Source organism: Schistocerca cancellata, unplaced genomic scaffold (genome assembly GCF_023864275.1).
Source record: "Schistocerca cancellata isolate TAMUIC-IGC-003103 unplaced genomic scaffold, iqSchCanc2.1 HiC_scaffold_254, whole genome shotgun sequence".
In the NCBI taxonomy this organism is placed as follows: domain Eukaryota; kingdom Metazoa; phylum Arthropoda; class Insecta; order Orthoptera; family Acrididae; genus Schistocerca; species Schistocerca cancellata.
Window position 1 is genome coordinate 13,098 of NW_026046276.1, and position 19,152 is coordinate 32,249.

General features: G+C 48.8%; 34 non-coding genes across 34 annotated transcripts; all 34 read right to left on the reverse strand.

The window, feature by feature from the left end:
- Nucleotides 1–293: 293 nt before the first annotated feature.
- On the reverse strand, nucleotides 294–375 carry Trnas-cga (transfer RNA serine (anticodon CGA)). The gene has a single exon. It is a non-coding gene; the product is annotated as a tRNA-Ser (tRNA).
- Nucleotides 376–513: 138 nt separating this feature from the next.
- On the reverse strand, nucleotides 514–586 carry Trnak-uuu (transfer RNA lysine (anticodon UUU)). The gene has a single exon. It is a non-coding gene; the product is annotated as a tRNA-Lys (tRNA).
- Nucleotides 587–1,125: 539 nt separating this feature from the next.
- On the reverse strand, nucleotides 1,126–1,198 carry Trnaf-gaa (transfer RNA phenylalanine (anticodon GAA)). Its single transcript has one exon. It is a non-coding gene; the product is annotated as a tRNA-Phe (tRNA).
- Nucleotides 1,199–1,809: 611 nt separating this feature from the next.
- Nucleotides 1,810–1,891, reverse strand: Trnas-uga (transfer RNA serine (anticodon UGA)). The gene has a single exon. It is a non-coding gene; the product is annotated as a tRNA-Ser (tRNA).
- Nucleotides 1,892–2,463: 572 nt separating this feature from the next.
- On the reverse strand, nucleotides 2,464–2,545 carry Trnas-cga (transfer RNA serine (anticodon CGA)). The gene has a single exon. It is a non-coding gene; the product is annotated as a tRNA-Ser (tRNA).
- A 138-nt stretch (nucleotides 2,546–2,683) lies between these two features.
- Nucleotides 2,684–2,756, reverse strand: Trnak-uuu (transfer RNA lysine (anticodon UUU)). Its single transcript has one exon. It is a non-coding gene; the product is annotated as a tRNA-Lys (tRNA).
- A 1,211-nt stretch (nucleotides 2,757–3,967) lies between these two features.
- Trnas-uga (transfer RNA serine (anticodon UGA)) lies at nucleotides 3,968–4,049 on the reverse strand. Its single transcript has one exon. It is a non-coding gene; the product is annotated as a tRNA-Ser (tRNA).
- A 572-nt stretch (nucleotides 4,050–4,621) lies between these two features.
- On the reverse strand, nucleotides 4,622–4,703 carry Trnas-cga (transfer RNA serine (anticodon CGA)). The gene has a single exon. It is a non-coding gene; the product is annotated as a tRNA-Ser (tRNA).
- Nucleotides 4,704–4,841: 138 nt separating this feature from the next.
- On the reverse strand, nucleotides 4,842–4,914 carry Trnak-uuu (transfer RNA lysine (anticodon UUU)). The gene has a single exon. It is a non-coding gene; the product is annotated as a tRNA-Lys (tRNA).
- A 539-nt stretch (nucleotides 4,915–5,453) lies between these two features.
- Trnaf-gaa (transfer RNA phenylalanine (anticodon GAA)) lies at nucleotides 5,454–5,526 on the reverse strand. The gene has a single exon. It is a non-coding gene; the product is annotated as a tRNA-Phe (tRNA).
- Nucleotides 5,527–6,137: 611 nt separating this feature from the next.
- Trnas-uga (transfer RNA serine (anticodon UGA)) lies at nucleotides 6,138–6,219 on the reverse strand. The gene has a single exon. It is a non-coding gene; the product is annotated as a tRNA-Ser (tRNA).
- Nucleotides 6,220–6,791: 572 nt separating this feature from the next.
- Trnas-cga (transfer RNA serine (anticodon CGA)) lies at nucleotides 6,792–6,873 on the reverse strand. Its single transcript has one exon. It is a non-coding gene; the product is annotated as a tRNA-Ser (tRNA).
- Nucleotides 6,874–7,011: 138 nt separating this feature from the next.
- Nucleotides 7,012–7,084, reverse strand: Trnak-uuu (transfer RNA lysine (anticodon UUU)). The gene has a single exon. It is a non-coding gene; the product is annotated as a tRNA-Lys (tRNA).
- A 539-nt stretch (nucleotides 7,085–7,623) lies between these two features.
- On the reverse strand, nucleotides 7,624–7,696 carry Trnaf-gaa (transfer RNA phenylalanine (anticodon GAA)). Its single transcript has one exon. It is a non-coding gene; the product is annotated as a tRNA-Phe (tRNA).
- A 613-nt stretch (nucleotides 7,697–8,309) lies between these two features.
- On the reverse strand, nucleotides 8,310–8,391 carry Trnas-uga (transfer RNA serine (anticodon UGA)). Its single transcript has one exon. It is a non-coding gene; the product is annotated as a tRNA-Ser (tRNA).
- A 572-nt stretch (nucleotides 8,392–8,963) lies between these two features.
- Trnas-cga (transfer RNA serine (anticodon CGA)) lies at nucleotides 8,964–9,045 on the reverse strand. The gene has a single exon. It is a non-coding gene; the product is annotated as a tRNA-Ser (tRNA).
- Nucleotides 9,046–9,183: 138 nt separating this feature from the next.
- Trnak-uuu (transfer RNA lysine (anticodon UUU)) lies at nucleotides 9,184–9,256 on the reverse strand. The gene has a single exon. It is a non-coding gene; the product is annotated as a tRNA-Lys (tRNA).
- Nucleotides 9,257–9,795: 539 nt separating this feature from the next.
- On the reverse strand, nucleotides 9,796–9,868 carry Trnaf-gaa (transfer RNA phenylalanine (anticodon GAA)). The gene has a single exon. It is a non-coding gene; the product is annotated as a tRNA-Phe (tRNA).
- A 611-nt stretch (nucleotides 9,869–10,479) lies between these two features.
- Trnas-uga (transfer RNA serine (anticodon UGA)) lies at nucleotides 10,480–10,561 on the reverse strand. The gene has a single exon. It is a non-coding gene; the product is annotated as a tRNA-Ser (tRNA).
- A 573-nt stretch (nucleotides 10,562–11,134) lies between these two features.
- Nucleotides 11,135–11,216, reverse strand: Trnas-cga (transfer RNA serine (anticodon CGA)). Its single transcript has one exon. It is a non-coding gene; the product is annotated as a tRNA-Ser (tRNA).
- A 138-nt stretch (nucleotides 11,217–11,354) lies between these two features.
- Trnak-uuu (transfer RNA lysine (anticodon UUU)) lies at nucleotides 11,355–11,427 on the reverse strand. The gene has a single exon. It is a non-coding gene; the product is annotated as a tRNA-Lys (tRNA).
- Nucleotides 11,428–11,966: 539 nt separating this feature from the next.
- On the reverse strand, nucleotides 11,967–12,039 carry Trnaf-gaa (transfer RNA phenylalanine (anticodon GAA)). Its single transcript has one exon. It is a non-coding gene; the product is annotated as a tRNA-Phe (tRNA).
- Nucleotides 12,040–12,650: 611 nt separating this feature from the next.
- Nucleotides 12,651–12,732, reverse strand: Trnas-uga (transfer RNA serine (anticodon UGA)). Its single transcript has one exon. It is a non-coding gene; the product is annotated as a tRNA-Ser (tRNA).
- A 572-nt stretch (nucleotides 12,733–13,304) lies between these two features.
- On the reverse strand, nucleotides 13,305–13,386 carry Trnas-cga (transfer RNA serine (anticodon CGA)). The gene has a single exon. It is a non-coding gene; the product is annotated as a tRNA-Ser (tRNA).
- A 138-nt stretch (nucleotides 13,387–13,524) lies between these two features.
- Trnak-uuu (transfer RNA lysine (anticodon UUU)) lies at nucleotides 13,525–13,597 on the reverse strand. The gene has a single exon. It is a non-coding gene; the product is annotated as a tRNA-Lys (tRNA).
- Nucleotides 13,598–14,136: 539 nt separating this feature from the next.
- Nucleotides 14,137–14,209, reverse strand: Trnaf-gaa (transfer RNA phenylalanine (anticodon GAA)). The gene has a single exon. It is a non-coding gene; the product is annotated as a tRNA-Phe (tRNA).
- Nucleotides 14,210–14,820: 611 nt separating this feature from the next.
- Nucleotides 14,821–14,902, reverse strand: Trnas-uga (transfer RNA serine (anticodon UGA)). The gene has a single exon. It is a non-coding gene; the product is annotated as a tRNA-Ser (tRNA).
- Nucleotides 14,903–15,475: 573 nt separating this feature from the next.
- Trnas-cga (transfer RNA serine (anticodon CGA)) lies at nucleotides 15,476–15,557 on the reverse strand. Its single transcript has one exon. It is a non-coding gene; the product is annotated as a tRNA-Ser (tRNA).
- Nucleotides 15,558–15,695: 138 nt separating this feature from the next.
- Trnak-uuu (transfer RNA lysine (anticodon UUU)) lies at nucleotides 15,696–15,768 on the reverse strand. The gene has a single exon. It is a non-coding gene; the product is annotated as a tRNA-Lys (tRNA).
- A 539-nt stretch (nucleotides 15,769–16,307) lies between these two features.
- Nucleotides 16,308–16,380, reverse strand: Trnaf-gaa (transfer RNA phenylalanine (anticodon GAA)). Its single transcript has one exon. It is a non-coding gene; the product is annotated as a tRNA-Phe (tRNA).
- A 611-nt stretch (nucleotides 16,381–16,991) lies between these two features.
- Trnas-uga (transfer RNA serine (anticodon UGA)) lies at nucleotides 16,992–17,073 on the reverse strand. Its single transcript has one exon. It is a non-coding gene; the product is annotated as a tRNA-Ser (tRNA).
- A 572-nt stretch (nucleotides 17,074–17,645) lies between these two features.
- Nucleotides 17,646–17,727, reverse strand: Trnas-cga (transfer RNA serine (anticodon CGA)). The gene has a single exon. It is a non-coding gene; the product is annotated as a tRNA-Ser (tRNA).
- A 138-nt stretch (nucleotides 17,728–17,865) lies between these two features.
- Nucleotides 17,866–17,938, reverse strand: Trnak-uuu (transfer RNA lysine (anticodon UUU)). The gene has a single exon. It is a non-coding gene; the product is annotated as a tRNA-Lys (tRNA).
- Nucleotides 17,939–18,480: 542 nt separating this feature from the next.
- On the reverse strand, nucleotides 18,481–18,553 carry Trnaf-gaa (transfer RNA phenylalanine (anticodon GAA)). The gene has a single exon. It is a non-coding gene; the product is annotated as a tRNA-Phe (tRNA).
- Nucleotides 18,554–19,152: the final 599 nt, after the last annotated feature.

Here is a 19,152-nt window from a genome sequence, read left to right on the forward strand (position 1 = left end):
CCGCACTCGAATGATTGAAATTGCGATTCATAAAAAGAAAATGAAATGTCCGCTCTGTCCAACACTTTCGAGCACATCTGTGTACTCACCATCTCAGCGACGGCTTTCTGCAGTCCCAGCGTCAGTGCGAGGTGAACCGAAAGGCACAGTAAGTAGCTGTCGTCGCGAAAACTCAGTATTCTTAAAACGGAAATTTTCGTCTTGTTGAGAATGGCATCACTGGTTGCACCCGCATTCGCCCACGCATGTCACATGTGTGCGAAAACGTTTGCTCCTCTTTACGCAAAATCGCACGCAGCCGGTAGGATTCGAACCTACGCTCCCAGAGGGAATCTGATTTCGAGTCAGACGCCTTAACCACTCGGCCACGACTGCCGTTAGCGCGGTGTTCTCTCGACACATGCAACTGCTACCGTTTAAAACACTGTGGTGTCAGAAAACGGCGTAGCTGCATTATTTTCCGTAGCGTTTCCACCGCTACCAGACGAATCGCTACCAAAGTATTAAAATTTCCGCCCGGACAGGGACTTGAACCCTGGACCCTTAGGTTAAAAGCCTAATGCTCTACCGACTGAGCTATCCGGGCTCACACAAGGCTGCAAAACCTCCCACGATGCACAACTATACATTGACTCATGTCCTTTACTGTTGTTCAATCGCTGCATGGGGCCGTTACTAATAAAACGTCGCCCAAATGCTGTCTACAAACTTATCGCGCTAAGCCCGTAACACACTATCGAAGACTGCTGACACACGATGCAACAACAAATTGTACCAGTTGTTACGTCTCATACGTTGGAGCAGAGAATTTACGTGTTTTGTCGACACTCACTGGGCAATTGGAAAATTCACAAGCATTTCGAATGCAATGTTTCCCACGCTTTCGCTCATTTCACGGTTCCGTTGAAGATGTTCTTCACCACCTGACACAGAAAAGGGAATGCAGTCGGTAGGATATTTTTAATTCTTTTGCTTCTAAGGGAGTTAGTTGTCTAGTAAGTTCCTCTTATGGCATGCAATAGACAACCAGAACAGCTACAGGAGAGGGTCAGTTTTGTTGTCAGCGGTAGTTGCATTATCACAAACGCAGAGTAATTCCATTGGCGTCGCATGAAAACGAATACCTGCCGAAACCCGGGATCGAACCAGGGACCTTTAGATCTTCAGTCTAACGCTCTCCCAACTGAGCTATTTCGGCTGACGTCGAAGGTTGCCATTTGCATGTGTTCGTTAATTTGTGCCTCGTTGCCAATTTCACAGTCACCTTCGTCTGATAAGACATAGGGACGCTGAAGGGCGAGCAGCCGATGCAGTGAAGTTCCACACACATTTCTTCAGCTTCCGTCATCGTAACAAGCAAACATGTCGACTCGATTCGTGTGATATTGAATTCGCTGACTTGACGTGACGCCACGCTGACGCTAGAAAACACGTGCTATATCGATGCCAGGGGCAACTCGTGTGCAGAGAACGAGACACAAGAAGGAGTGAGCCTCTCCACCATATGAGAGGCAGTATCTAGCAGATACACACGGTAAAACATTCGACTTGCGTTAGCTCATAAATTGCTACACGTCATCGTCTGCAAGCTAAAATGGACACATCTGCACTGCCCAGTGAGGCGACACTTGTACTAACACCTGGTGGACGGCTGTGAGACTAGGAGATGAGCTGCGGCTTCTGGGGGCGACTGTAACGCTGCGCCCTCGATCAAATAACACTGCACATTGCTGGTGACCCACGTGTTTAGTAGTGACGCAACTGCTAGGATGCAGCTCAACGGCCGCCTTTTGAGAGCGAGAAAATTTTCGCAGTCGGCAGGACTCGAACCTACGCTCCCAGAGGGAATCTGATTTCAAGTCAGACGCCTTAACCACTCGGCCACGACTGCCGGTGGCGAAAGCGACTCCCGACAAGTGAAGCCGCCATCTTTAGAAGCAATCTGATGGCAGAAAACGGCGTGGCCTCACTCTTTGCTGTAGGGTTTCCATTAGCCGTTACGAAAGTGTACTAATTTCCCACTGACTTATGGCTCCAATGGCGACTTCACCGACTTCCCACTGACGCACCGCTGACGCTAGTTTTCTGTCGTCTTAAAACGATGGACATACCTCCAAGCAGCTGCGAGATCTTAAGAAAAGAAAAAAAAAACGCTGCACCACTGCTTTTGCCGCACTCGAATGATTGAAATTGCGATTCATAAAAAGAAAATGAAATGTCCGCTCTGTCCAACACTTTCGAGCACATCTGTGTACTCACCATCTCAGCGACGGCTTTCTGCAGTCCCAGCGTCAGTGCGAGGTGAACCGAAAGGCACAGTAAGTAGCTGTCGTCGCGAAAACTCAGTATTCTTAAAACGGAAATTTTCGTCTTGTTGAGAATGGCATCACTGGTTGCACCCGCATTCGCCCACGCATGTCACATGTGTGCGAAAACGTTTGCTCCTCTTTACGCAAAATCGCACGCAGCCGGTAGGATTCGAACCTACGCTCCCAGAGGGAATCTGATTTCGAGTCAGACGCCTTAACCACTCGGCCACGACTGCCGTTAGCGCGGTGTTCTCTCGACACATGCAACTGCTACCGTTTAAAACACTGTGGTGTCAGAAAACGGCGTAGCTGCATTATTTTCCGTAGCGTTTCCACCGCTACCAGACGAATCGCTACCAAAGTATTAAAATTTCCGCCCGGACAGGGACTTGAACCCTGGACCCTTAGGTTAAAAGCCTAATGCTCTACCGACTGAGCTATCCGGGCTCACACAAGGCTGCAAAACCTCCCACGATGCACAACTATACATTGACTCATGTCCTTTACTGTTGTTCAATCGCTGCATGGGGCCGTTACTAATAAAACGTCGCCCAAATGCTGTCTACAAACTTATCGCGCTAAGCCCGTAACACACTATCGAAGACTGCTGACACACGATGCAACAACAAATTGTACCAGTTGTTACGTCTCATACGTTGGAGCAGAGAATTTACGTGTTTTGTCGACACTCACTGGGCAATTGGAAAATTCACAAGCATTTCGAATGCAATGTTTCCCACGCTTTCGCTCATTTCACGGTTCCGTTGAAGATGTTCTTCACCACCTGACACAGAAAAGGGAATGCAGTCGGTAGGATATTTTTAATTCTTTTGCTTCTAAGGGAGTTAGTTGTCTAGTAAGTTCCTCTTATGGCATGCAATAGACAACCAGAACAGCTACAGGAGAGGGTCAGTTTTGTTGTCAGCGGTAGTTGCATTATCACAAACGCAGAGTAATTCCATTGGCGTCGCATGAAAACGAATACCTGCCGAAACCCGGGACCTTTAGATCTTCAGTCTAACGCTCTCCCAACTGAGCTATTTCGGCTGACGTCGAAGGTTGCCATTTGCATGTGTTCGTTAATTTGTGCCTCGTTGCCAATTTCACAGTCACCTTCGTCTGATAAGACATAGGGACGCTGAAGGGCGAGCAGCCGATGCAGTGAAGTTCCACACACATTTCTTCAGCTTCCGTCATCGTAACAAGCAAACATGTCGACTCGATTCGTGTGATATTGAATTCGCTGACTTGACGTGACGCCACGCTGACGCTAGAAAACACGTGCTATATCGATGCCAGGGGCAACTCGTGTGCAGAGAACGAGACACAAGAAGGAGTGAGCCTCTCCACCATATGAGAGGCAGTATCTAGCAGATACACACGGTAAAACATTCGACTTGCGTTAGCTCATAAATTGCTACACGTCATCGTCTGCAAGCTAAAATGGACACATCTGCACTGCCCAGTGAGGCGACACTTGTACTAACACCTGGTGGACGGCTGTGAGACTAGGAGATGAGCTGCGGCTTCTGGGGGCGACTGTAACGCTGCGCCCTCGATCAAATAACACTGCACATTGCTGGTGACCCACGTGTTTAGTAGTGACGCAACTGCTAGGATGCAGCTCAACGGCCGCCTTTTGAGAGCGAGAAAATTTTCGCAGTCGGCAGGACTCGAACCTACGCTCCCAGAGGGAATCTGATTTCAAGTCAGACGCCTTAACCACTCGGCCACGACTGCCGGTGGCGGAAGCGACTCCCGACAAGTGAAGCCGCCATCTTTAGAAGCAATCTGATGGCAGAAAACGGCGTGGCCTCACTCTTTGCTGTAGGGTTTCCATTAGCCGTTACGAAAGTGTACTAATTTCCCACTGACTTATGGCTCCAATGGCGACTTCACCGACTTCCCACTGACGCACCGCTGACGCTAGTTTTCTGTCGTCTTAAAACGATGGACATACCTCCAAGCAGCTGCGAGATCTTAAGAAAAGAAAAAAAAAACGCTGCACCACTGCTTTTGCCGCACTCGAATGATTGAAATTGCGATTCATAAAAAGAAAATGAAATGTCCGCTCTGTCCAACACTTTCGAGCACATCTGTGTACTCACCATCTCAGCGACGGCTTTCTGCAGTCCCAGCGTCAGTGCGAGGTGAACCGAAAGGCACAGTAAGTAGCTGTCGTCGCGAAAACTCAGTATTCTTAAAACGGAAATTTTCGTCTTGTTGAGAATGGCATCACTGGTTGCACCCGCATTCGCCCACGCATGTCACATGTGTGCGAAAACGTTTGCTCCTCTTTACGCAAAATCGCACGCAGCCGGTAGGATTCGAACCTACGCTCCCAGAGGGAATCTGATTTCGAGTCAGACGCCTTAACCACTCGGCCACGACTGCCGTTAGCGCGGTGTTCTCTCGACACATGCAACTGCTACCGTTTAAAACACTGTGGTGTCAGAAAACGGCGTAGCTGCATTATTTTCCGTAGCGTTTCCACCGCTACCAGACGAATCGCTACCAAAGTATTAAAATTTCCGCCCGGACAGGGACTTGAACCCTGGACCCTTAGGTTAAAAGCCTAATGCTCTACCGACTGAGCTATCCGGGCTCACACAAGGCTGCAAAACCTCCCACGATGCACAACTATACATTGACTCATGTCCTTTACTGTTGTTCAATCGCTGCATGGGGCCGTTACTAATAAAACGTCGCCCAAATGCTGTCTACAAACTTATCGCGCTAAGCCCGTAACACACTATCGAAGACTGCTGACACACGATGCAACAACAAATTGTACCAGTTGTTACGTCTCATACGTTGGAGCAGAGAATTTACGTGTTTTGTCGACACTCACTGGGCAATTGGAAAATTCACAAGCATTTCGAATGCAATGTTTCCCACGCTTTCGCTCATTTCACGGTTCCGTTGAAGATGTTCTTCACCACCTGACACAGAAAAGGGAATGCAGTCGGTAGGATATTTTTAATTCTTTTGCTTCTAAGGGAGTTAGTTGTCTAGTAAGTTCCTCTTATGGCATGCAATAGACAACCAGAACAGCTACAGGAGAGGGTCAGTTTTGTTGTCAGCGGTAGTTGCATTATCACAAACGCAGAGTAATTCCATTGGCGTCGCATGAAAACGAATACCTGCCGAAACCCGGGATCGAACCAGGGACCTTTAGATCTTCAGTCTAACGCTCTCCCAACTGAGCTATTTCGGCTGACGTCGAAGGTTGCCATTTGCATGTGTTCGTTAATTTGTGCCTCGTTGCCAATTTCACAGTCACCTTCGTCTGATAAGACATAGGGACGCTGAAGGGCGAGCAGCCGATGCAGTGAAGTTCCACACACATTTCTTCAGCTTCCGTCATCGTAACAAGCAAACATGTCGACTCGATTCGTGTGATATTGAATTCGCTGACTTGACGTGACGCCACGCTGACGCTAGAAAACACGTGCTATATCGATGCCAGGGGCAACTCGTGTGCAGAGAACGAGACACAAGAAGGAGTGAGCCTCTCCACCATATGAGAGGCAGTATCTAGCAGATACACACGGTAAAACATTCGACTTGCGTTAGCTCATAAATTGCTACACGTCATCGTCTGCAAGCTAAAATGGACACATCTGCACTGCCCAGTGAGGCGACACTTGTACTAACACCTGGTGGACGGCTGTGAGACTAGGAGATGAGCTGCGGCTTCTGGGGGCGACTGTAACGCTGCGCCCTCGATCAAATAACACTGCACATTGCTGGTGACCCACGTGTTTAGTAGTGACGCAACTGCTAGGATGCAGCTCAACGGCCGCCTTTTGAGAGCGAGAAAATTTTCGCAGTCGGCAGGACTCGAACCTACGCTCCCAGAGGGAATCTGATTTCAAGTCAGACGCCTTAACCACTCGGCCACGACTGCCGGTGGCGGAAGCGACTCCCGACAAGTGAAGCCGCCATCTTTAGAAGCAATCTGATGGCAGAAAACGGCGTGGCCTCACTCTTTGCTGTAGGGTTTCCATTAGCCGTTACGAAAGTGTACTAATTTCCCACTGACTTATGGCTCCAATGGCGACTTCACCGACTTCCCACTGACGCACCGCTGACGCTAGTTTTCTGTCGTCTTAAAACGATGGACATACCTCCAAGCAGCTGCGAGATCTTAAGAAAAGAAAAAAAAAACGCTGCACCACTGCTTTTGCCGCACTCGAATGATTGAAATTGCGATTCATAAAAAGAAAATGAAATGTCCGCTCTGTCCAACACTTTCGAGCACATCTGTGTACTCACCATCTCAGCGACGGCTTTCTGCAGTCCCAGCGTCAGTGCGAGGTGAACCGAAAGGCACAGTAAGTAGCTGTCGTCGCGAAAACTCAGTATTCTTAAAACGGAAATTTTCGTCTTGTTGAGAATGGCATCACTGGTTGCACCCGCATTCGCCCACGCATGTCACATGTGTGCGAAAACGTTTGCTCCTCTTTACGCAAAATCGCACGCAGCCGGTAGGATTCGAACCTACGCTCCCAGAGGGAATCTGATTTCGAGTCAGACGCCTTAACCACTCGGCCACGACTGCCGTTAGCGCGGTGTTCTCTCGACACATGCAACTGCTACCGTTTAAAACACTGTGGTGTCAGAAAACGGCGTAGCTGCATTATTTTCCGTAGCGTTTCCACCGCTACCAGACGAATCGCTACCAAAGTATTAAAATTTCCGCCCGGACAGGGACTTGAACCCTGGACCCTTAGGTTAAAAGCCTAATGCTCTACCGACTGAGCTATCCGGGCTCACACAAGGCTGCAAAACCTCCCACGATGCACAACTATACATTGACTCATGTCCTTTACTGTTGTTCAATCGCTGCATGGGGCCGTTACTAATAAAACGTCGCCCAAATGCTGTCTACAAACTTATCGCGCTAAGCCCGTAACACACTATCGAAGACTGCTGACACACGATGCAACAACAAATTGTACCAGTTGTTACGTCTCATACGTTGGAGCAGAGAATTTACGTGTTTTGTCGACACTCACTGGGCAATTGGAAAATTCACAAGCATTTCGAATGCAATGTTTCCCACGCTTTCGCTCATTTCACGGTTCCGTTGAAGATGTTCTTCACCACCTGACACAGAAAAGGGAATGCAGTCGGTAGGATATTTTTAATTCTTTTGCTTCTAAGGGAGTTAGTTGTCTAGTAAGTTCCTCTTATGGCATGCAATAGACAACCAGAACAGCTACAGGAGAGGGTCAGTTTTGTTGTCAGCGGTAGTTGCATTATCACAAACGCAGAGTAATTCCATTGGCGTCGCATGAAAACGAATACCTGCCGAAACCCGGGATCGAACCAGGGACCTTTAGATCTTCAGTCTAACGCTCTCCCAACTGAGCTATTTCGGCTGACGTCGAAGGTTGCCATTTGCATGTGTTCGTTAATTTGTGCCTCGTTGCCAATTTCACAGTCACCTTCGTCTGATAAGACATAGGGACGCTGAAGGGCGAGCAGCCGATGCAGTGAAGTTCCACACACATTTCTTCAGCTTCCGTCATCGTAACAAGCAAACATGTCGACTCGATTCGTGTGATATTGAATTCGCTGACTTGACGTGACGCCACGCTGACGCTAGAAAACACGTGCTATATCGATGCCAGGGGCAACTCGTGTGCAGAGAACGAGACACAAGAAGGAGTGAGCCTCTCCACCATATGAGAGGCAGTATCTAGCAGATACACACGGTAAAACATTCGACTTGCGTTAGCTCATAAATTGCTACACGTCATCGTCTGCAAGCTAAAATGGACACATCTGCACTGCCCAGTGAGGCGACACTTGTACTAACACCTGGTGGACGGCTGTGAGACTAGGAGATGAGCTGCGGCTTCTGGGGGCGACTGTAACGCTGCGCCCTCGATCAAATAACACTGCACATTGCTGGTGACCCACGTGTTTAGTAGTGACGCAACTGCTAGGTGCATCCTAGCAACGTCCGCCTTTTGAGAGCGAGAAAATTTTCGCAGTCGGCAGGACTCGAACCTACGCTCCCAGAGGGAATCTGATTTCAAGTCAGACGCCTTAACCACTCGGCCACGACTGCCGGTGGCGGAAGCGACTCCCGACAAGTGAAGCCGCCATCTTTAGAAGCAATCTGATGGCAGAAAACGGCGTGGCCTCACTCTTTGCTGTAGGGTTTCCATTAGCCGTTACGAAAGTGTACTAATTTCCCACTGACTTATGGCTCCAATGGCGACTTCACCGACTTCCCACTGACGCACCGCTGACGCTAGTTTTCTGTCGTCTTAAAACGATGGACATACCTCCAAGCAGCTGCGAGATCTTAAGAAAAGAAAAAAAAAACGCTGCACCACTGCTTTTGCCGCACTCGAATGATTGAAATTGCGATTCATAAAAAGAAAATGAAATGTCCGCTCTGTCCAACACTTTCGAGCACATCTGTGTACTCACCATCTCAGCGACGGCTTTCTGCAGTCCCAGCGTCAGTGCGAGGTGAACCGAAAGGCACAGTAAGTAGCTGTCGTCGCGAAAACTCAGTATTCTTAAAACGGAAATTTTCGTCTTGTTGAGAATGGCATCACTGGTTGCACCCGCATTCGCCCACGCATGTCACATGTGTGCGAAAACGTTTGCTCCTCTTTACGCAAAATCGCACGCAGCCGGTAGGATTCGAACCTACGCTCCCAGAGGGAATCTGATTTCGAGTCAGACGCCTTAACCACTCGGCCACGACTGCCGTTAGCGCGGTGTTCTCTCGACACATGCAACTGCTACCGTTTAAAACACTGTGGTGTCAGAAAACGGCGTAGCTGCATTATTTTCCGTAGCGTTTCCACCGCTACCAGACGAATCGCTACCAAAGTATTAAAATTTCCGCCCGGACAGGGACTTGAACCCTGGACCCTTAGGTTAAAAGCCTAATGCTCTACCGACTGAGCTATCCGGGCTCACACAAGGCTGCAAAACCTCCCACGATGCACAACTATACATTGACTCATGTCCTTTACTGTTGTTCAATCGCTGCATGGGGCCGTTACTAATAAAACGTCGCCCAAATGCTGTCTACAAACTTATCGCGCTAAGCCCGTAACACACTATCGAAGACTGCTGACACACGATGCAACAACAAATTGTACCAGTTGTTACGTCTCATACGTTGGAGCAGAGAATTTACGTGTTTTGTCGACACTCACTGGGCAATTGGAAAATTCACAAGCATTTCGAATGCAATGTTTCCCACGCTTTCGCTCATTTCACGGTTCCGTTGAAGATGTTCTTCACCACCTGACACAGAAAAGGGAATGCAGTCGGTAGGATATTTTTAATTCTTTTGCTTCTAAGGGAGTTAGTTGTCTAGTAAGTTCCTCTTATGGCATGCAATAGACAACCAGAACAGCTACAGGAGAGGGTCAGTTTTGTTGTCAGCGGTAGTTGCATTATCACAAACGCAGAGTAATTCCATTGGCGTCGCATGAAAACGAATACCTGCCGAAACCCGGGATCGAACCAGGGACCTTTAGATCTTCAGTCTAACGCTCTCCCAACTGAGCTATTTCGGCTGACGTCGAAGGTTGCCATTTGCATGTGTTCGTTAATTTGTGCCTCGTTGCCAATTTCACAGTCACCTTCGTCTGATAAGACATAGGGACGCTGAAGGGCGAGCAGCCGATGCAGTGAAGTTCCACACACATTTCTTCAGCTTCCGTCATCGTAACAAGCAAACATGTCGACTCGATTCGTGTGATATTGAATTCGCTGACTTGACGTGACGCCACGCTGACGCTAGAAAACACGTGCTATATCGATGCCAGGGGCAACTCGTGTGCAGAGAACGAGACACAAGAAGGAGTGAGCCTCTCCACCATATGAGAGGCAGTATCTAGCAGATACACACGGTAAAACATTCGACTTGCGTTAGCTCATAAATTGCTACACGTCATCGTCTGCAAGCTAAAATGGACACATCTGCACTGCCCAGTGAGGCGACACTTGTACTAACACCTGGTGGACGGCTGTGAGACTAGGAGATGAGCTGCGGCTTCTGGGGGCGACTGTAACGCTGCGCCCTCGATCAAATAACACTGCACATTGCTGGTGACCCACGTGTTTAGTAGTGACGCAACTGCTAGGATGCAGCTCAACGGCCGCCTTTTGAGAGCGAGAAAATTTTCGCAGTCGGCAGGACTCGAACCTACGCTCCCAGAGGGAATCTGATTTCAAGTCAGACGCCTTAACCACTCGGCCACGACTGCCGGTGGCGGAAGCGACTCCCGACAAGTGAAGCCGCCATCTTTAGAAGCAATCTGATGGCAGAAAACGGCGTGGCCTCACTCTTTGCTGTAGGGTTTCCATTAGCCGTTACGAAAGTGTACTAATTTCCCACTGACTTATGGCTCCAATGGCGACTTCACCGACTTCCCACTGACGCACCGCTGACGCTAGTTTTCTGTCGTCTTAAAACGATGGACATACCTCCAAGCAGCTGCGAGATCTTAAGAAAAGAAAAAAAAAAACGCTGCACCACTGCTTTTGCCGCACTCGAATGATTGAAATTGCGATTCATAAAAAGAAAATGAAATGTCCGCTCTGTCCAACACTTTCGAGCACATCTGTGTACTCACCATCTCAGCGACGGCTTTCTGCAGTCCCAGCGTCAGTGCGAGGTGAACCGAAAGGCACAGTAAGTAGCTGTCGTCGCGAAAACTCAGTATTCTTAAAACGGAAATTTTCGTCTTGTTGAGAATGGCATCACTGGTTGCACCCGCATTCGCCCACGCATGTCACATGTGTGCGAAAACGTTTGCTCCTCTTTACGCAAAATCGCACGCAGCCGGTAGGATTCGAACCTACGCTCCCAGAGGGAATCTGATTTCGAGTCAGACGCCTTAACCACTCGGCCACGACTGCCGTTAGCGCGGTGTTCTCTCGACACATGCAACTGCTACCGTTTAAAACACTGTGGTGTCAGAAAACGGCGTAGCTGCATTATTTTCCGTAGCGTTTCCACCGCTACCAGACGAATCGCTACCAAAGTATTAAAATTTCCGCCCGGACAGGGACTTGAACCCTGGACCCTTAGGTTAAAAGCCTAATGCTCTACCGACTGAGCTATCCGGGCTCACACAAGGCTGCAAAACCTCCCACGATGCACAACTATACATTGACTCATGTCCTTTACTGTTGTTCAATCGCTGCATGGGGCCGTTACTAATAAAACGTCGCCCAAATGCTGTCTACAAACTTATCGCGCTAAGCCCGTAACACACTATCGAAGACTGCTGACACACGATGCAACAACAAATTGTACCAGTTGTTACGTCTCATACGTTGGAGCAGAGAATTTACGTGTTTTGTCGACACTCACTGGGCAATTGGAAAATTCACAAGCATTTCGAATGCAATGTTTCCCACGCTTTCGCTCATTTCACGGTTCCGTTGAAGATGTTCTTCACCACCTGACACAGAAAAGGGAATGCAGTCGGTAGGATATTTTTAATTCTTTTGCTTCTAAGGGAGTTAGTTGTCTAGTAAGTTCCTCTTATGGCATGCAATAGACAACCAGAACAGCTACAGGAGAGGGTCAGTTTTGTTGTCAGCGGTAGTTGCATTATCACAAACGCAGAGTAATTCCATTGGCGTCGCATGAAAACGAATACCTGCCGAAACCCGGGATCGAACCAGGGACCTTTAGATCTTCAGTCTAACGCTCTCCCAACTGAGCTATTTCGGCTGACGTCGAAGGTTGCCATTTGCATGTGTTCGTTAATTTGTGCCTCGTTGCCAATTTCACAGTCACCTTCGTCTGATAAGACATAGGGACGCTGAAGGGCGAGCAGCCGATGCAGTGAAGTTCCACACACATTTCTTCAGCTTCCGTCATCGTAACAAGCAAACATGTCGACTCGATTCGTGTGATATTGAATTCGCTGACTTGACGTGACGCCACGCTGACGCTAGAAAACACGTGCTATATCGATGCCAGGGGCAACTCGTGTGCAGAGAACGAGACACAAGAAGGAGTGAGCCTCTCCACCATATGAGAGGCAGTATCTAGCAGATACACACGGTAAAACATTCGACTTGCGTTAGCTCATAAATTGCTACACGTCATCGTCTGCAAGCTAAAATGGACACATCTGCACTGCCCAGTGAGGCGACACTTGTACTAACACCTGGTGGACGGCTGTGAGACTAGGAGATGAGCTGCGGCTTCTGGGGGCGACTGTAACGCTGCGCCCTCGATCAAATAACACTGCACATTGCTGGTGACCCACGTGTTTAGTAGTGACGCAACTGCTAGGATGCAGCTCAACGGCCGCCTTTTGAGAGCGAGAAAATTTTCGCAGTCGGCAGGACTCGAACCTACGCTCCCAGAGGGAATCTGATTTCAAGTCAGACGCCTTAACCACTCGGCCACGACTGCCGGTGGCGGAAGCGACTCCCGACAAGTGAAGCCGCCATCTTTAGAAGCAATCTGATGGCAGAAAACGGCGTGGCCTCACTCTTTGCTGTAGGGTTTCCATTAGCCGTTACGAAAGTGTACTAATTTCCCACTGACTTATGGCTCCAATGGCGACTTCACCGACTTCCCACTGACGCACCGCTGACGCTAGTTTTCTGTCGTCTTAAAACGATGGACATACCTCCAAGCAGCTGCGAGATCTTAAGAAAAGAAAAAAAAAACGCTGCACCACTGCTTTTGCCGCACTCGAATGATTGAAATTGCGATTCATAAAAAGAAAATGAAATGTCCGCTCTGTCCAACACTTTCGAGCACATCTGTGTACTCACCATCTCAGCGACGGCTTTCTGCAGTCCCAGCGTCAGTGCGAGGTGAACCGAAAGGCACAGTAAGTAGCTGTCGTCGCGAAAACTCAGTATTCTTAAAACGGAAATTTTCGTCTTGTTGAGAATGGCATCACTGGTTGCACCCGCATTCGCCCACGCATGTCACATGTGTGCGAAAACGTTTGCTCCTCTTTACGCAAAATCGCACGCAGCCGGTAGGATTCGAACCTACGCTCCCAGAGGGAATCTGATTTCGAGTCAGACGCCTTAACCACTCGGCCACGACTGCCGTTAGCGCGGTGTTCTCTCGACACATGCAACTGCTACCGTTTAAAACACTGTGGTGTCAGAAAACGGCGTAGCTGCATTATTTTCCGTAGCGTTTCCACCGCTACCAGACGAATCGCTACCAAAGTATTAAAATTTCCGCCCGGACAGGGACTTGAACCCTGGACCCTTAGGTTAAAAGCCTAATGCTCTACCGACTGAGCTATCCGGGCTCACACAAGGCTGCAAAACCTCCCACGATGCACAACTATACATTGACTCATGTCCTTTACTGTTGTTCAATCGCTGCATGGGGCCGTTACTAATAAAACGTCGCCCAAATGCTGTCTACAAACTTATCGCGCTAAGCCCGTAACACACTATCGAAGACTGCTGACACACGATGCAACAACAAATTGTACCAGTTGTTACGTCTCATACGTTGGAGCAGAGAATTTACGTGTTTTGTCGACACTCACTGGGCAATTGGAAAATTCACAAGCATTTCGAATGCAATGTTTCCCACGCTTTCGCTCATTTCACGGTTCCGTTGAAGATGTTCTTCACCACCTGACACAGAAAAGGGAATGCAGTCGGTAGGATATTTTTAATTCTTTTGCTTCTAAGGGAGTTAGTTGTCTAGTAAGTTCCTCTTATGGCATGCAATAGACAACCAGAACAGCTACAGGAGAGGGTCAGTTTTGTTGTCAGCGGTAGTTGCATTATCACAAACGCAGAGTAATTCCATTGGCGTCGCATGAAAACGAATACCTGCCGAAACCCGGGATCGAACCAGGGACCTTTAGATCTTCAGTCTAACGCTCTCCCAACTGAGCTATTTCGGCTGACGTCGAAGGTTGCCATTTGCATGTGTTCGTTAATTTGTGCCTCGTTGCCAATTTCACAGTCACCTTCGTCTGATAAGACATAGGGACGCTGAAGGGCGAGCAGCCGATGCAGTGAAGTTCCACACACATTTCTTCAGCTTCCGTCATCGTAACAAGCAAACATGTCGACTCGATTCGTGTGATATTGAATTCGCTGACTTGACGTGACGCCACGCTGACGCTAGAAAACACGTGCTATATCGATGCCAGGGGCAACTCGTGTGCAGAGAACGAGACACAAGAAGGAGTGAGCCTCTCCACCATATGAGAGGCAGTATCTAGCAGATACACACGGTAAAACATTCGACTTGCGTTAGCTCATAAATTGCTACACGTCATCGTCTGCAAGCTAAAATGGACACATCTGCACTGCCCAGTGAGGCGACACTTGTACTAACACCTGGTGGACGGCTGTGAGACTAGGAGATGAGCTGCGGCTTCTGGGGGCGACTGTAACGCTGCGCCCTCGATCAAATAACACTGCACATTGCTGGTGACCCACGTGTTTAGTAGTGACGCAACTGCTAGGATGCAGCTCAACGGCCGCCTTTTGAGAGCGAGAAAATTTTCGCAGTCGGCAGGACTCGAACCTACGCTCCCAGAGGGAATCTGATTTCAAGTCAGACGCCTTAACCACTCGGCCACGACTGCCGGTGGCGGAAGCGACTCCCGACAAGTGAAGCCGCCATCTTTAGAAGCAATCTGATGGCAGAAAACGGCGTGGCCTCACTCTTTGCTGTAGGGTTTCCATTAGCCGTTACGAAAGTGTACTAATTTCCCACTGACTTATGGCTCCAATGGCGACTTCACCGACTTCCCACTGACGCACCGCTGACGCTAGTTTTCTGTCGTCTTAAAACGATGGACATACCTCCAAGCAGCTGCGAGATCTTAAGAAAAGAAAAAAAAAACGCTGCACCACTGCTTTTGCCGCACTCGAATGATTGAAATTGCGATTCATAAAAAGAAAATGAAATGTCCGCTCTGTCCAACACTTTCGAGCACATCTGTGTACTCACCATCTCAGCGACGGCTTTCTGCAGTCCCAGCGTCAGTGCGAGGTGAACCGAAAGGCACAGTAAGTAGCTGTCGTCGCGAAAACTCAGTATTCTTAAAACGGAAATTTTCGTCTTGTTGAGAATGGCATCACTGGTTGCACCCGCATTCGCCCACGCATGTCACATGTGTGCGAAAACGTTTTGCTCCTCTTTACGCAAAATCGCACGCAGCCGGTAGGATTCGAACCTACGCTCCCAGAGGGAATCTGATTTCGAGTCAGACGCCTTAACCACTCGGCCACGACTGCCGTTAGCGCGGTGTTCTCTCGACACATGCAACTGCTACCGTTTAAAACACTGTGGTGTCAGAAAACGGCGTAGCTGCATTATTTTCCGTAGCGTTTCCACCGCTACCAGACGAATCGCTACCAAAGTATTAAAATTTCCGCCCGGACAGGGACTTGAACCCTGGACCCTTAGGTTAAAAGCCTAATGCTCTACCGACTGAGCTATCCGGGCTCACACAAGGCTGCAAAACCTCCCACGATGCACAACTATACATTGACTCATGTCCTTTACTGTTGTTCAATCGCTGCATGGGGCCGTTACTAATAAAACGTCGCCCAAATGCTGTCTACAAACTTATCGCGCTAAGCCCGTAACACACTATCGAAGACTGCTGACACACGATGCAACAACAAATTGTACCAGTTGTTACGTCTCATACGTTGGAGCAGAGAATTTACGTGTTTTGTCGACACTCACTGGGCAATTGGAAAATTCACAAGCATTTCGAATGCAATGTTTCCCACGCTTTCGCTCATTTCACGGTTCCGTTGAAGATGTTCTTCACCACCTGACACAGAAAAGGGAATGCAGTCGGTAGGATATTTTTAATTCTTTTGCTTCTAAGGGAGTTAGTTGTCTAGTAAGTTCCTCTTATGGCATGCAATAGACAACCAGAACAGCTACAGGAGAGGGTCAGTTTTGTTGTCAGCGGTAGTTGCATTATCACAAACGCAGAGTAATTCCATTGGCGTCGCATGAAAACGAATACCTGCCGAAACCCGGGATCGAACCAGGGACCTTTAGATCTTCAGTCTAACGCTCTCCCAACTGAGCTATTTCGGCTGACGTCGAAGGTTGCCATTTGCATGTGTTCGTTAATTTGTGCCTCGTTGCCAATTTCACAGTCACCTTCGTCTGATAAGACATAGGGACGCTGAAGGGCGAGCAGCCGATGCAGTGAAGTTCCACACACATTTCTTCAGCTTCCGTCATCGTAACAAGCAAACATGTCGACTCGATTCGTGTGATATTGAATTCGCTGACTTGACGTGACGCCACGCTGACGCTAGAAAACACGTGCTATATCGATGCCAGGGGCAACTCGTGTGCAGAGAACGAGACACAAGAAGGAGTGAGCCTCTCCACCATATGAGAGGCAGTATCTAGCAGATACACACGGTAAAACATTCGACTTGCGTTAGCTCATAAATTGCTACACGTCATCGTCTGCAAGCTAAAATGGACACATCTGCACTGCCCAGTGAGGCGACACTTGTACTAACACCTGGTGGACGGCTGTGAGACTAGGAGATGAGCTGCGGCTTCTGGGGGCGACTGTAACGCTGCGCCCTCGATCAAATAACACTGCACATTGCTGGTGACCCACGTGTTTAGTAGTGACGCAACTGCTAGGATGCAGCTCAACGGCCGCCTTTTGAGAGCGAGAAAATTTTCGCAGTCGGCAGGACTCGAACCTACGCTCCCAGAGGGAATCTGATTTCAAGTCAGACGCCTTAACCACTCGGCCACGACTGCCGGTGGCGGAAGCGACTCCCGACAAGTGAAGCCGCCATCTTTAGAAGCAATCTGATGGCAGAAAACGGCGTGGCCTCACTCTTTGCTGTAGGGTTTCCATTAGCCGTTACGAAAGTGTACTAATTTCCCACTGACTTATGGCTCCAATGGCGACTTCACCGACTTCCCACTGACGCACCGCTGACGCTAGTTTTCTGTCGTCTTAAAACGATGGACATACCTCCAAGCAGCTGCGAGATCTTAAGAAAAGAAAAAAAAAACGCTGCACCACTGCTTTTGCCGCACTCGAATGATTGAAATTGCGATTCATAAAAAGAAAATGAAATGTCCGCTCTGTCCAACACTTTCGAGCACATCTGTGTACTCACCATCTCAGCGACGGCTTTCTGCAGTCCCAGCGTCAGTGCGAGGTGAACCGAAAGGCACAGTAAGTAGCTGTCGTCGCGAAAACTCAGTATTCTTAAAACGGAAATTTTCGTCTTGTTGAGAATGGCATCACTGGTTGCACCCGCATTCGCCCACGCATGTCACATGTGTGCGAAAACGTTTGCTCCTCTTTACGCAAAATCGCACGCAGCCGGTAGGATTCGAACCTACGCTCCCAGAGGGAATCTGATTTCGAGTCAGACGCCTTAACCACTCGGCCACGACTGCCGTTAGCGCGGTGTTCTCTCGACACATGCAACTGCTACCGTTTAAAACACTGTGGTGTCAGAAAACGGCGTAGCTGCATTATTTTCCGTAGCGTTTCCACCGCTACCAGACGAATCGCTACCAAAGTATTAAAATTTCCGCCCGGACAGGGACTTGAACCCTGGACCCTTAGGTTAAAAGCCTAATGCTCTACCGACTGAGCTATCCGGGCTCACACAAGGCTGCAAAACCTCCCACGATGCACAACTATACATTGACTCATGTCCTTTACTGTTGTTCAATCGCTGCATGGGGCCGTTACTAATAAAACGTCGCCCAAATGCTGTCTACAAACTTATCGCGCTAAGCCCGTAACACACTATCGAAGACTGCTGACACACGATGCAACAACAAATTGTACCAGTTGTTACGTCTCATACGTTGGAGGCAGAGAATTTACGTGTTTTGTCGACACTCACTGGGCAATTGGAAAATTCACAAGCATTTCGAATGCAATGTTTCCCACGCTTTCGCTCATTTCACGGTTCCGTTGAAGATGTTCTTCACCACCTGACACAGGAAAAGGGAATGCAGTCGGTAGGATATTTTTAATTCTTTTGCTTCTAAGGGGAGTTAGTTGTCTAGTAAGTTCCTCTTATGGCATGCAATAGACAACCAGAACAGCTACAGGAGAGGGTCAGTTTTGTTGTCAGCGGTAGTTGCATTATCACAAACGCAGAGTAATTCCATTGGCGTCGCATGAAAACGAATACCTGCCGAAACCCGGGATCGAACCAGGGACCTTTAGATCTTCAGTCTAACGCTCTCCCAACTGAGCTATTTCGGCTGACGTCGAAGGTTGCCATTTGCATGTGTTCGTTAATTTGTGCCTCGTTGCCAATTTCACAGTCACCTTCGTCTGATAAGACATAGGGACGCTGAAGGGCGAGCAGCCGATGCAGTGAAGTTCCACACACATTTCTTCAGCTTCCGTCATCGTAACAAGCAAACATGTCGACTCGATTCGTGTGATATTGAATTCGCTGACTTGACGTGACGCCACGCTGACGCTAGAAAACACGTGCTATATCGATGCCAGGGGCAACTCGTGTGCAGAGAACGAGACACAAGAAGGAGTGAGCCTCTCCACCATATGAGAGGCAGTATCTAGCAGATACACACGTTAAAACATTCGACTTGCGTTAGCTCATAAATTGCTACACGTCATCGTCCTGCAAGCTAAAATGGACACATCTGCACTGCCCAGTGAGGCGACACTTGTACTAACACCTGGTGGACGGCTGTGAGACTAGGAGATGAGCTGCGGCTTCTGGGGGCGACTGTAACGCTGCGCCCTCGATCAAATAACACTGCACATTGCTGGTGACCCACGTGTTTAGTAGTGACGCAACTGCTAGGATGCAGCTCAACGGCCGCCTTTTGAGA